This window comes from Podarcis melisellensis (assembly GCF_964234715.1).
Source record: "Podarcis melisellensis genome assembly, chromosome: 5".
Taxonomy (NCBI): domain Eukaryota; kingdom Metazoa; phylum Chordata; class Lepidosauria; order Squamata; family Lacertidae; genus Podarcis; species Podarcis melisellensis.
The window spans coordinates 2,832,124-2,847,194 of NC_138537.1; the positions used below are offsets into that span (position 1 = coordinate 2,832,124).

At 46.0% G+C, this 15,071-nt stretch overlaps 1 long non-coding RNA gene across 1 annotated transcript; it reads right to left on the bottom strand.

Moving 5' to 3' along the window:
- Window positions 1–1,279: 1,279 nt before the first annotated feature.
- On the bottom strand, window positions 1,280–14,052 carry LOC309370042. The gene is made up of 3 exons (XR_014168383.1): window positions 13,939–14,052; window positions 9,563–9,710; window positions 1,280–2,189 (listed from the first exon to the last, which is right to left on the bottom strand). It is a non-coding gene; the product is annotated as an uncharacterized lncRNA (long non-coding RNA).
- Between the last annotated feature and the right edge of the window lie 1,019 nt (window positions 14,053–15,071).

Genomic DNA, 15,071 nt, shown 5'->3' on the forward strand with positions numbered 1-15,071 from the left:
TGGAGGTGAACCCTGGCATGTTTCTCCAGAACAGGAGCTAAGACCCTCTGAGTCTGGTGGAACTGACTTCTAGGTAAACGTGAATCGTATTGCGGTCTTCTTTGCCACCCTCTCAGGCTTGCTAATTAACACGCACAATGATTAACTTCTCAGCTGTGAACCATTTCATAACATTTGAGTCCCATCCGATCTTTGCCTTTGTTTATGCAATGGGTTTACTTAGCCCTGCTACAATCCAGCCACCTCCCTTACAACCAGATCCTAATCATGTTTACATAAGCTATTTACCAGGGAGAGCCCCAGTTTTTTTTAAAAAAATGTCCCCGTGGCTGTTTGATGCTATTCCCCCCCCCCCCACACACCTTTGGGAACTCTGAATTAAAACTCTGTTAGTGAGAGTTGCCAAAGTTTCAGCTGCAAAACCCCTCCCACCTTAATTCAGAGAGGCAGAGCCCTCTCGTTCCCTTTACCTGTGAAAAACATTTGTATTTAGACAAACCTACCCAGAAGTCTAGAAAGTGAATGTGAGCTTTCATCTGTTTTTAGTCTACTGTTATTTTAACTTTTTGAAAGTCTTGACTATCCGTTGTTATTCTTTATTGATAATTTTATTTTTAAAAACTTTTTCCGGAAACCACTTTGGTTTTCTTTTTAAAAAAAAACAAGAACAAGAACAATTGAGCAATGTATAAACTTTATTAAATAAAAAAGATTTTTTAAAAAGACAGTTGCATGGGGTGGGAGAAAACCCCAGTTAATGCTGGCTTGTATACTCAGGTTGGGAGCTTCAATCACATTGCAGACCTGGATTAAAATTCATAGAGGATACATGGAGGATACATGAGAGCCAGCAGTGGTGTAGTGGTTAAGAGCGGTAGTCTCGTAATCTGGTGAACTGGGTTCGCTTCCCTGCTCCTCCACATGCAGCTGCTGGGTGACCTTGGGCCAGTCACACTTCTTTGAAGTCTCTCAGCCCCACTCACCTCACAGAGTGTTTGTTGTGGGGGAGGAAGGGAAAGGAGAATGTTAGCCCAGTGGCGTAGCGTGGGGGGTGCAGGGGGCCCCGGCCGCACCGGGCGCAACATCTGGGGGTTAGGGTTAGGGGGCGCAAATCCACGGGTTAGGGGGTGCAAATCCACGGGTTAGGGGGCACAAATTACTTGCCTTGCCCCAGGAGCTGACAACCCATGCTACGCCACTGTGCTAGCCGCTTTGGGCTCCTTAGGTTAGTGATAAAGCAGGATATCAAATCCAAACTCTTCTTCTTCGTCATCATCTATTTATGGGTTCAGGATGGTGAGATGGAGCTTCCAGGAGCAGAGGCTTTGTACCTGCAAGTACCAGGCACTGGGTGAAATGATGGGGGACTTGTGGGCTTCTCCAAGCCAACTGGGCTGAGCACAGCTGGAATCCAGACGCTAGATCAGATGAACCCTTGGCCTGATCCATCAAGGGCAGGGATCTGCTTAGCCTTTGTGCATTATTCAGTCCCCGTTGGATCCAAACACTCATTATTTCCACCTCGGTGTCAGGTTCCCTTCGCTTCCTCCTCGTTATCTGACTTGCAGAGCACCAGAAGAGATGGGCTTGCTCAGACTGTTGGGGCTAACAGACGTCTCCAGCAAGAGTTTAGTCGGCTTAGTCAAGAGAGTGACTCAGATGCTGATGTGAGGAGGGAAAAACAAAACAAGCCTCCCTCTCTCTCTAGTAAACCAGCACCTCTGTAATGAAGACATCATCACCTACTTATTCCGTAAGAATGTAAGGAGAGCCTGCTGGATAGGGTCAGTGGCTCATCTAGCCCAGCATCCTCCAAGATGCCCACGGGGAAAGTTCAGCGGTAGAGTGTCTGAGCTAGAGGATACGGAGCTAAGTGGAGCATTGGTCTGACTCTGTATAAGGCAGTTTTGATGTAGGCCTGAGAGCAACAGGACTCTCCCATCCTGCCCTTTCCAGCAATGGGTATATTATGACTGAATATGGTGGCTCATGGCAGTTAGTAGCTCCTGTTCTCCAGGAATTGGTCCAGTCCCCTTTTGAAGCCATTCACATTGTTTGGTGGCCACCACAACATCTTGTGGGAGTGAGTTCCGTAGATTAACTAGTCCCCTCAAAGCAGCCGGTTCACAGCTCAAAGGTGCTCCTTGAAGAGTTGTCGTTCAGCTTTGCCATCAACAGCTACCTGATCGCTTGAAAAAGAACAATTGGAGATAGGACCAGGATTGAACCTGAGGTGTTCTGCATACAACCTGCCTGCTCTCCCGGTGAGTTATGGGCCTTATCCTGAAAGGGACTCCAATGTCAGACACCCTCTTCTGCAAAAAGAGCGTCCAAGTCCCATGCAGATCAAATTCTTCAACTGGAATTCATTATGCAACTGAAACTAATCTGTGTGATGTGCTTAGATTTCATCATTGGCTCCAATTACCCTCTTCCTGAATCCTTCTCCGCCTTTTTGGCTCAGCGTTCACGGGACCCTGCTCTGGGCCATGATCTGTGAATCATCCACCGACACTCCTCCCCACGCCCAACCCCACTCCCTCCTGCCCTGGCTCACTGAGTCTGCTTCACAGTCTACCACCTCGTTTCTCCAACTTCCCTGCATATCCCCTTGCTCTCTGCCCCTCGTTTAGAGCTCTGCGTTCAGACTCTTTCATTTGCTCCCATAACCCAATAAACTAGTCAGCAACTACTGAATGCAAGGGGGACTCAAAGCAGGAGAAGATGCACAAGGGTTGGAGAACATGCTCAGAATTCAGGGTGACCCCAGGAAAATGAAACTGGAAACCGAAACCTGTCACAGAATCGTAGAGTTTGAAGATACCCCAAGGGTAATCTAATCCAACCCTGACAATATGTATTATTATTATTATTATTATTATTATTATTATTATTATTATTATTATTATTATTTGGTTTGGGACATGAGCTGGAGGGGGGGTTCCAATCCCTCTCGCATCAATTATGCTGTAGAAAAAATCAACAGGGCCATGCGCGATACCATGTGGCAAATTGGCGGGTTCTCTATCCCACATCCCAGCATCAGGGCAGATAAGGTTGACCTATTCCGGGAGGATGGAGAGCACCTGACCCGACTGGGTAATGACCTCTGGCTGCACGACTTGCGACAAGTCCTTAGGGGCTGGGTAGATGAAATATACTCAGAGTCGAGAGTGGATTTCATGCTCTTTATTCAGCTCATAGTGGTGAGGAGGAATGAATGAAAGTCCCCTCAAAGTATCTGCTTTATATACATTATTTACACAATGGGCTGCACGTGATTGGCTAATTCCGGAATTCTCCTGTAGGCCAATCAGGTTGCGGATTCACTTCCATCTGGAGCTGGATTGGGTGTCTCCTGCAGACTAGTCAGACTGCTGCATTCTGAATCCTATTGTTCTGGGACCAATCAGACTGCTGCATTCTGAATCCTATTGTTCTGGGACCAATCAGACTGCTGCATTCTGAATCCTATTGTTCTAGGACCAATCAGACTGCTGCATTCTGAATCCTATTGTTCTAGGACCAATCAGACTGCTGCATTCTGAATCCTATTGTTCTAGGACCAATCAGACTGCTGCATTTTGGATCCTATTGTTCTGGGACCAATCAGACTGCTGCATTTTGGATCCCATTCAACTCAGTACATAACAGTAGACTACAGGGTTTGATTGGTCTTCAGTTGTAGGACTTGGTGGCACGTGCAGGGCCCATTAAAGGGCAAAAACTGCGAGTCCCTGGCCCTAGAGCAGTGGCATGTAGGTCAAACTCCCGGGACGAGGTCGGTGGAAGGGCATGCTGTGTAAGTTTGCGCTTTGCATTCCCCTCTCACTGGACCTCATCTGCCTGCGTATCCTCAGCCAGGCGGGCTGAGAGGGTTGCCTGCCAAGGCCTGTGCCAAGTTTCCCACTTCTGAAGCTCTGCAAATATCCACAGGTTGGGCCTTGCAGGTAAGGCAGGCTCACCACTTTCCTATCGTTCCAATGACCCCCCCCCAAAAAAAAATATCCCTCCCTCCGCAGACAGCTCCCAAGATCTGAATCTGTAGCTAACTGCCCAGCCTTCTGTCAGGTTGTCTATTTTCTGCTCCCCTCTGGAAAGTGGGGCATAAAAATTACAGCCCATCAGCTGCCAGGGATGAAATATTACTGTGAAATTTTATTTGGATGGGTGGGTGTGCCCGTTCAGCCTTACCCAGCACCGCAGAAAGTCCTGTCCTCTGGAAAACTTTAGACCCTGTGTTAGACTAGGACAGGGGTCAACAACCTTTTTCAGCCGTGAGCCGGTCCACCATACCATGTGGTGGGCTGGATTATATGGGGGGGGGGAGGATTGAACAAATTCTTATACCCCACAAATAACCCAGAGATGCATTTTAAATAAAAGCACACATTCTGTCAGGAGCTCGTCCTACACTCGAGTAGGACCCCGGTAGAGACACATGCCCGACTGGCATGTTCTCTCCCTCCTGGTCGATCGTTTGGGAGCTTCATAAGCTTTCTTCAGCCCAGACATCACAGTGACCTTTGCCAACAGATATCGGCACACTTAGGGATCCGCAGAGTCTTCGCAGCTTGTGTAACAGACCTCAGCAATTCAGCATGTTGGCTAATCTACTTTATTTACATATAAACACACACGGAGCACTGCAACATGGCTCCCACTCTCTCTAGCATCAGACAGCAAAGAGAAAAAGAACAAAGGACAATAGTTCCACTTCACGGAACAGTTACACAAACATCCTGTCTCCGTCTCTTCCCACTCTGCGGAGTCAAAATATGCACCGTCATGTAATAGACAATCCCATGACTGCAATCACAGAGCAGGAATTCTAACACATTCTACTTATGTAAAAACCCCAGGCAGGCCCCACAAATAACCCAGGGATGAATTTTAAATACAGTGGTGCCTCGCTAGACGAAATTAATCCGTTCCGTGATTCTCTTCGTCTAGCGGTTTTTTCGTCTTGCGAAGCAAGCCCATTGACAGCTTAGCGGATTAGTGCTAGAGCTGTCAAGCGGCTTCCAGCGATCAGCTGTTAAGCGGCTTATCAGCGGAACAGCTGATAAGCGGCTTAGCGGCTTAGGAAAAGGGCGAAAAAAGCAAAAAAAAACCCGCCGGGGGACACAAGATTTTTTTGTCTTGTGAAGCAACCCCATAGGGAAATTCGTTTTGCGAAGCGCCTCCAAAACGGAAAAACCCTTTCGTCTAGCGGGTTTTTCGTCTTGTGAGGCGTTCGTCTTGCGGGGCACCACTGTAAAAGGACACATTCTACTCATGTAAAATCATGTGGATTCTCGGACCATTCCTGGGCCAGATTGAGAAGGCGATTGGGCCACATCCGGCCCACGGGCCTTAGGTTGCCTTCCTCTGGACTAGAACCTGGGAGAGACTAGGTTTCAGTTCCCCACTTGGCCATGAAGCTCACTGGGGTGTATGGCTGTTAGGGGAGGGTAGCACCTCTGGTGGGGGGCAGAGCACTCCTTCTGGGGTAGTTGTCCACCTTTGGTACCCCATCCTTCACTCAGCTCTCACCTGTGGCTCCTAGAAGATGTCAGCATGCGACAATGGCCACACCTAGGGAATGGCTTTGACTGGCCAGCTAAATCATGTGAAGGCACCCAATGGCTCTCAAACCCTCAGTGAGTTGGGGACTGCATGTGAAGATAGACTCCAGAAGATTCAGTGGACAAGACCAAGAGTGAGTCCCATGGTCAAGAAGGCAGTTTCTGCACGTGCAGCAAAGGGAAGTGAGGGGGAGATGGGGCTCGTCCACCTGGGAAGGGAGCCCATCTAGGAGAAGGAAGACTCTGGTGCTAAGCTTCCACTGTCTTGTGGGATGTCTTCAGGAGAAAAAAAAGGCTAAGGAGTAAACCCTACACAAATCTGGAATGGAGTCCCTAAGGTGGTTGAATGGTGTCTTGTTATGTGGCAAGGTCTATGGAGGTTCAGGTTAGGGTAAGATATGGAGTAATGTTGCGTTCCTCCTTCATGGATCACTGAATAACTCAGAGAAGCTATGAGCTATGCCGTGCAGGGCCACCCAAGATGGACAGGTGTATAGTGGAGAGTTTTGACCAACCGTGATCCACCTGGAGCAGGAACCGGCAAGCCATTCCAGTATCCCTGCCAAGAAAACTCCATGGACAAAGACAACAGGCATATAAAAGTTATGACGCTGGAAGATGAGCCCCTCAGATCGGAAGGCATCCAACATGCTACTGAGGAAGAGCGGAGGACAAGTACAAGTAGATTCAGAGCTGATGAAGCGGCTGGGCCAAAGCCGAAAGGTCACCCCGTTTGCAGATATGCCTGGAAGCAAAAGGAAAGTCCAATGCTGTAAAGAAATATATTGTATATGGTGCTGGAGGAGGCTCTTGAGAGCCCCATGGACTGCAAGAAGATCAAACCTCTCTTGGAGCCTCAGCTTCAGGATCTGTCCTTCCAGTGAGCACTTAGAGATCTATAAGCTCTATTAAAACTTAAAGATAATTACAATGAAAATATGGCAGCACCAGCTCTTTCCTTAAAAGCAGTCAGTTCCCATAGGCCTGTTGGAACAAGGATGTCTTCAATTGCTGGCAAAATGACATCAAGGAGGGAGGCAGGTTAACTTCTCTCAGCAGAAAGTGTCTGGGGGCAGCACCGAGAAGGCTCTGTCCCGTGCCACTACCAAGCAGGGCTGTGAGGGAGGTGGAACAGAGAGAAAGGGCTTCCTTAGACACATTTGTATGAGGGAATGTGGTCTTTCTGATAACCCAGACCTAACCCCCCTGCTGCTGTTGTTGTTAATTGAGTTTATATTCCACCCTATACCTGCAGGCCTCAGGGCAGTTTACAGAGTAAAATCAAAATATAAAACTACAAAATCCATAATCACAATAAAAACAACAGGAACCCAATAACACACATTCCTGTGAATGTGTTCCCTGATTGTCTACAGCCAGGTAGAAGGAACAGGAATTACAAAAATGGGGGGAACCAATGCCAAAAAACAGCTGCGGCAGATCAAGAAAACAATAGAAGAAAACAGGAGTGAAAGAAAAGCAAGTGTTATTTACATCGTCACCACAAAAGGCGACTTTTCGTCTGAAAATCAAAATGGGAGAACATTTGGTACATACTGGTTTTATCTGATTTATCTTCAAAAGTGCCTAGGAAAGGCGTGGGCTTCTGAAATTTCTCGCAATTCGCTTGCAGTATTTACATATCAATTATATGTGGGGATTCCCATTCAAGTCTGCGGGTTTTTTGTGGGGGGGGGGGACCAAGAGAAGGCTCTGCCGTTCTCTGTGCTCCTGAAAAGGGATGCGTGTTTATGGAAATAATCTTGAACAGCAGATAAGAGCGCTGTTTCTTGACTGTGTGTGATTTCCATTCCACCAGAACTGTGGTGGTTTATTAGACAGATGAGAAAGTACAGTTATGCTGGCTTTGACTATGGCTTGAATTGCACGGTTGTGATCACGGCCTCTTGTTTAAATTCGTTGCAATCAGATTGGTACAGTTGCTGCAGAAATGTGTCCTGTGCATCAGGTTTTTGCTGATGCTGATCTAAACCGAATTTCTCTATTAACCCTCCTCCCAAAATAATAATGGAAACATAGAAGAATACATTATTATTATATGTGGAATGCCCTCCCATTCGATGTCAAGGAAATAAACAACCATCTGATTTTCAGAAGACATCTCAAGGCAGCCCTGCAAAGGGAAGTTGTCATGTGTGATGTTTCACTGTGGTTTTGCAATTTTGGGGGAGATGAATGGTCTATCTATCTAGATCAGCGGTTCTCAACCTATGGATCCCCAGATGTTGTTGGACTACAACTCCCATCATCCCTGAGCTCTGGCCTTGCTAGCTAGGGGTGATGGGAGTTGTAGTTCAACAACATCTGGGGACCCACAGGTGGAGAAAGGCTGATCTAGATACTTGGACAATAGGAATAGCTTTTTGATGGTAAGAGCTGTTCAACAGTGGAATCAAGTGCCTTGGGAGTGGACTGTCATCCCTTGGAAGTTTTTAAGCAGAGGTTGGATGGTCATCTGCCAAGGATTCTTGCAGGAGGTGGACTAGATGACCCTTGGCAATCCCAATGCTCTACAGTTATAGGATTCGATCTCTTGTCTACTGAAGCCTTCCACAAGAACAGAAGTCTAGCAGGAGCAGCCCAATCGCCCATTAAGTCCAGTGTCCTGTTGCATGACAAGACACCTGAGCCATAATAATAATAATAATAATAATAATAATAATAATAATAATAATACTCTGCCCATCTGGCTGGGTTTCCCCAGCCACTCTGGGCGCCTTACAACAAAGTATTAAAATACAGTGGTCTGTTAAACATTAAAAGCTTCCCTGAACAGGGCTGCCTTTAGATGTCTTCTAAAAGTCTGGTAGTTGTTTTTCTCTTTGACATCTGGTGGGGGGGCGTTCCACAGGGTGGGTGCCACTACCGAGAAGGCCCTCTGCTTGGTTCCCTGTAACTTGGCTTCTCGAAGTGAGGGAACCGCCAGAAGGCCCTCGGAGCTGGACCTCAGTATCCGGGCAGATTGATGGGGGTGGAGACGCTCCTTCAGTTCTACTAGACCACAAAGTTCCCAGGAGAACAATAAAGAACTGTGTCCCACTGGCCAAATCCACCCAGCTACAAGGGACCTACCAATCGGGTATTGTAGCTGGCCAATCGTACCCACCCACAACACAGGGTTTGGTTGTCAGGTCTCACCGCACTACGTGCCATCTTTAAGGGAAGACCCGATTTACCAAAGATGCACCATACTTGTCATTCACAACAAGAGATAAGGCGTAAGCGTGATGCCTGACACAAGCATAATTAAAGTTAATTTGGGGGCTAAACTAAATTTGAGGACGCTGGGCAAATCTTTGCACCCCAGCAGCATATATGCTAAAGACAGGGCTGGGTTCTACAAAAAAAGTGCACTGCTGGGGGATGGAATAGATGACCCTTAGGATCCCTTCCAATTCTACATTTCTATGATTTTATGAAAAAGAAGACAACATAAGAATCTACAAAACTTTTACAAAATGTGGTCCGCTTTTATTTCATTTGTAGCAAAGGAAGAACATGCTTCGAAACCAAACCGAGACGCACGGGAACGACACTTTCTAAATTACTAGCTCTTGAGTTAATGTTTTATTTTATTATTGCTATTACAGCAGGACATATCTTGGGGTTGTTACGGGTGGGGAGCTGTAACTGATTGCAGGTTTGTTCCTATATTGAAAATTAATGAAAATGAAAAAATCCCCCTCTGGCATAAAATCAGTTTGGTCTCATATTAAGGCCAACGAGTTCAGAACCTCACCTCTGGCCTTCACTCGCATCTATTCTGGGCGTCGGAGAATGATGCCATTGCAACGAGGTCATCCCTAATGAAAGCTAACTCAGTGTTCTCCAAAGCACAGGGTCACTGCAGTCAGTCTGGCCAATCAGGAAGCCAAGCCAGGGGCTCTGCCTTCTGGCGATGACTAATGAGGCGACTTGGAACCTCCTATGGAATCCAGCCCAGAGAACGTCTCCCCTTCCCTGGGGTCATTTACCTTCTCCAGTGGCTCCTCAACGTTCCTGAGGATCATTCCAGGCTTGATCACGGCGTCCAAGAAATCAGAGAAGGGAAACTCCAGAAGTTGCCCCATCAGGGCTGGCTAGAAATGTTTCCCATAGAACCTGAAGCATAACTCCCAGTGGCTGCAAAAAAATATGCATTTATTAGTTTTGTTTATTTATTCCCCTCCCCCGTTCTTATTTCTGGATTTGCTTATAATTGTGAAATGCCTTAGGACAGGGGAAACTGCATTGATGGTTGCTGGACAGCTTTGAGATTTGCCCTGGGAGAGAGACTGGAATTTAGCATCTTGTAAGATGGCAGGCTGCCTGAACAGCATCACTCCGCGCTGCAACATTTTGTTCCAGCTCTTGCTTGTCTTTCAAATACCATTCTAGTGGTCTTCACATCTTCTTGTGGCAATGCAGACAGTGACTTGCAATCTCGATCACACGCAGTCTGTAGTCCGCTGGCAGTAGGAGTACAATATGGGCATGTCTTTAAGTTAACATCTTACATTAAAAACCTGGCAGTACCAAACTATCGAAGGCTTTTCAACAAAGCCAGACTAAACGTCTTTCCTTCTGCAGTGTTGGATGGCAGGTTGAGAGGAGTTCCCTACCAGGACAGACTTTGATCGTGTGCTCAAGACATCGATTCCATAAAACATATTTTCTTGCACTGTGCAAAATATGAGCAAGCCAGGGATGAACTGATACTACCCTTGCTGGTACCCTTCCCGGGAAAATCAGAGGCTCACTATGTCAGGTTCCTATTGGAAGACCGGACAAATGCTAGAACATTAGCAGTGGCAAAGTTTTTAGCGGTGGTTGCAAGAACCAAAGATCCCTATATTCTGAACAAAATGCTTGTTTAACGTGGAGGTAGGCTGCATGAATTGTGTATTGCTTTGTAACGATTTGTTGGGTCTCTGGACCGTAATAAAGATTATTGATGATGATGATGATGATGATGATGTGGCAATGAGTTCTCCTATTGTGCATTGTGCAAAGGGCAGGAATAGAAATGTAACAGTCATGCAAATAATTGCTTCCCCTTTCTGGAGATTTATTACCGGTATATATTCATTTTCTTTCTTTCTTTCTTTCTTTCTTTCTTTCTTTCTTTCTTTCTTTCTTTCTTTCTTTCTTTCTTTCTTTCTTTCTTTCGCTTCTCTCTGTCCTTTGATCCCCTGGGAGCGCTGTTCATCTGTTTCCTGTACAGATACACTTCGGCAGTTTTTGGATGGGGAAAATCTAAACAATACTCATAAGTGAGATCAAAAAGTTTTCTAGAACACCCAAGCATATTGTAAGCTGCCCTACACTGAATCAGATTGTTGGTCTTAGTATTAAGTAAAGGTAAAGGGACCCCTGACCATTAGGTCCAGTCGTGACCGACTCTGGGGTTGCGGCACTCATTTCACTTTATTGGCCGAGGGAGCCGGCGTACAGCTTCCGGGTCATGTGGCCAGCATGACTAAGCCGCTTCTGGCGAACCAGAGCAGCGCACGGAAACGCCGTTTACCTTCCCGCCAGAGTGGTACCTATTTATCTACTTGCACTTTGACGTGCTTTCAAACTGCTAGGTTGGCAGGAGCAGGGACTGAGTAACGGGAACTCACCCTGTCGCGGGGATTCGAACTGCCAACCTTCTGATTGGCAAGTCCTAGGCTCTGTGGTTTAATCCACAGCGCCACCCGTGTCCCACATGGTCTTAGTATTAGTATTAGCTTAATATTATTTATCCTTAACTGGCAGCAGTTTCTCTCCTAACACTAGAACTTGCAGACATCCAATGAATCTGAAGTCTGGAAGATCCAGGACAGATTGAAGGAAAGACTTCTTCACGCAGCGCAGAGTTAAACTATGGAACTCCCTGCCACAGGAGGCAATGATGGCCACCAACTTAAAAAGAAGATTGGACAAATTCATGGAGGAGGAGAGGCTATTGATGGCTACTCGCTAGGATGGCTGTGCTTCCACCTCCATATTGCCAGGCAGCCAGATCTTGAAAACATGATGCCAACTGTTTGTCATGTCCAGAACATCAGCAAACTGGTTTCTGGAAGCACCGCTACCTGCAACCTGGATGAGAAAATAGTGAGAGTCTTGTTAGATCAGGTCAATGGCCTACCTAGTCCAGCATCCTTTTTTCACAGTGGCCAACCAGATATCCATGGGGAATCCACAAGCAAGGTTCAAGTAATTGTTATTATTATTATTGTTGTTATTGTTATTTGTACCCCGCCCTCCCCAGCCAGAGCTGGGCTCAGGGCGGCTAACACCAATAAAATCACAGTAAAAACATAATAGGGGGGAAAGAGAGGGGGAACCAATTTAAAATGCAATTTAGAATGCAGTCTCATTTTAAAGTAGCTGATAAATCAAGACCATAAGGGGAGGGAAACATAAAGGTCAGACTGAGTCCAAACCAAAGGCCAGGCGGAACAGCTCTGTCTTGCAGGCCCTGCGGAAAGATGTCAAGTCCCGCAGGGCCCTGGTCTCTTGTGACAGAACATTTCACCATGTCGGGGCCAATACTGAAAAGGCCCTGGCCCTAGTTGAGACCAATCTAACCTCCCTGAGGCTCGGGACCTCCAAAGTGTTGTTATTTGTGGACCTTAGGCTCCTCTGCGGGGCATACCAGTACAAGAACGACTCTCGCCTCCTGTGGTTTCCAGCAACTGGTTACACCGCAATAAGTGTTTGTTGTTCTAAGAGCGTACCCAGTAAAGAAAGAGGACCAGAAAGAAGAGGAATATCAAGAAGATTGGAAGAAACTTAAAGACTATTTGAATAAATATTGCAATATTAAAGATTAGTAGCTACTTGAAAGTACTAAATAGGCCTAGGATTAAATTAGGATTTAAATAATTAAATGAGACATAGAATGTTAAGAAAAGTTAAGAAATTTGATTATAATCGGAATATTGTTGTTGTTTTTTAATAATGATATTGGGAAACTGCTACATTTAGTTACAAGGAAATTCAGATGGAAGAGATTAGAGGAAGTCAAGCAATATGTTTATGAAGTTAGAAGTTTAACTAATTAATTAACTTTTATTGTCTATATGTTTGTGCTTATATTTTTGGTTATTATTTGCTATATTTGTTTTAATTCTTTTTTCTTTTTGTTTCATTGGTTCTATAGTATGTGTTGTATTTGTACGAAGCTTAATAAATATTATTGGGGGGGGGGAATAAGAGTGTACACAGTAAAAGGAAAAGGGAAAAAACTGAGGAGATTTCACCCCTCCCTCCCATATCCAAGAATCTCCTGATGATCTCCTGATGATCTCTGCTGACTCTCCAGAGAGGAGGAGGCGTGTTCTGCTATCTACTTATTCTGCCCCAGCACCACATCAATGTGTGTGTGTGTGAGAGTCAGTCAGTGTATCGGAGAGAGAGAGTGTTAGAGATCGTGTCTAGAGATAAGGTTGCTGCTAAGAGCAGCTGCAGACTCTCAGTGTAGCATTGATTTATGCTTAGAATATTCAGCTCTGTATATAGTTTTGTCCTGCTCGGCATAGTTCATAGCTTCTCTGAGTTCTTCAAGCCCCTTCGCCACGGCAAGGCAGTGATCCATGAAGGGGTAGTGATGTTTTCCCAGTAGTGATGTATGGAAGTGAGAGCTGGACCATAAAGAAGGCTGATCGCCGAAGAATTGATGCTTTTGAATTATGGTGCTGGAGGAGACTCTTGAGAGTCCCATGGACTTCAAGAAGATCAAACCTCTCCATACTGAAGGAAATCAACCCTGAGTGCTCACTGGAAGGACAGATTGTGAAGCTGAGGCTCCAGTACTTTGGCCACCTCATGAGAAGAGAAGACTCCCTGGAGAAGACCCTGATGTTGGGAAAGATGGAGGGCACAAGGAGAAGGGGGCGACAGAGGACGAGATGGTTGGATAGTGTTTTCGAGGCTACCAGCATGAGTTTGACCAAACTGCGGGAGGCAGTAGAGGACAGAGGTGCCTGGCGTTCTCTGGTCCATGGGGTCACAAAGAGTCGGACACGACTAAACGACTAAACAACAAACAACAACATATAGTTTTGTATCATAGTTGTAGTTACAGAATAAAAGGAAGATATTCTACAGAGCTGCTCTCCGAGTGGTTTATAATCTGCAAGACTCTGCAAAACTCTGCTGCGCAACGACTGTATTATTGAGACAGTGAATCCGGTGCTCTCAGCTCTAAGCTGTGAGTCCACAGCACTGTGACCTGTTCCTGTGAGAAAGGTGGTCTCTGGCAGTGCTACCCAGCTCGCCTAGCCCAGTCGGGGTTGAGGTGCATGAGTCCAGTTGGTGCACTGGCTCAAGGGCGATGCTGACATAAACCCCTTTATTTCTGTACATAAAGCTACCCAACTGTTTATATCCCATCCCTTTTCCAAGTTGCTCAGGGTGGCAAACAGGGTTTCCCTCCACAGTTCTCTCTGCACAACCCTGCAAGGATGACTAGGTTGCAAAACGGTGACAGATTTTCCCAAATACGACAACAGCAGTGTGACTACTACTGGCCCAGAGATGGAAAGATGACAAAGTTCCGACCAGAGACGAATGGCTGATGAAGATGATGGACTGCGCCGAAATTGGCCTGGAAAATCAGAAACCAAGAAGAGAAGAACTTTAAGAAGGAACGGGGGAAGTTTACAACATACTGTATTTTTCCCTCCATAAGACCCCACAATGTATTTTGGGGGACTCCAAATTAAGAAAACACCCCTCAGCACTACCCATGTATAAGACGAGCCCCAATTTTAAACCTAATTTTTGGCTTAAAAAACCCTAGTCTTATACACAGAAAAATACGGTACTTAGGAGAACACTGCAAACAATTAAAAACTTTGGAAGGATTTGAGTAATGCTTGTACAGTGGTACCTCAGGTTAAGTACTTAATTCGTTCCGGAGGTCCGAACTTAACCTGAAACTGTTCTTAACCTGAAGCACCACTTTAGCTAATGGGGCTTCCTGCTGCTGCCGCGCTGCCGGAGCACGATTTCTTTTTCTCATCCTGAAGCAAAGTTCTTAACCTGAAGCATTATTTCTGGGTTAGCGGAGTCTGTAACCTGAAGCGTATGTAAAACTCTCTCTCTCTCTCTAGCGTTTTCCCAAATAAAATTCCTGGAGAACTGAACCTGGGTTCCCACAGACTTCGACCACATCACATCATCATGACGCCTAGAGCCACTATCAACTTTCTAGCTGTTGTGCAATTCTCCTGCCACTGTTAACAGGCCCTGCGAATGAGTTATGTGCATCTGTGATATTCAATATGCAAAGCTGTTTTCTGAAAATATCGCTCTGCACCGAGCGCTTGGGTGGGTGATGGGAAGAGATACATAAACAAATAAGCACATTTGAACAAAGAAATAAAGAGACCATCGCAGGGTAGAGCCGAGGCCAAACTCCCCAGCCCCTTGCAAGCGTCTGCAACCAGCGTTTGTCTTGACTAAGCCCCACAGTTTCTCTTCCTGCCTCAAGCCGTGCTTGTCGCACAA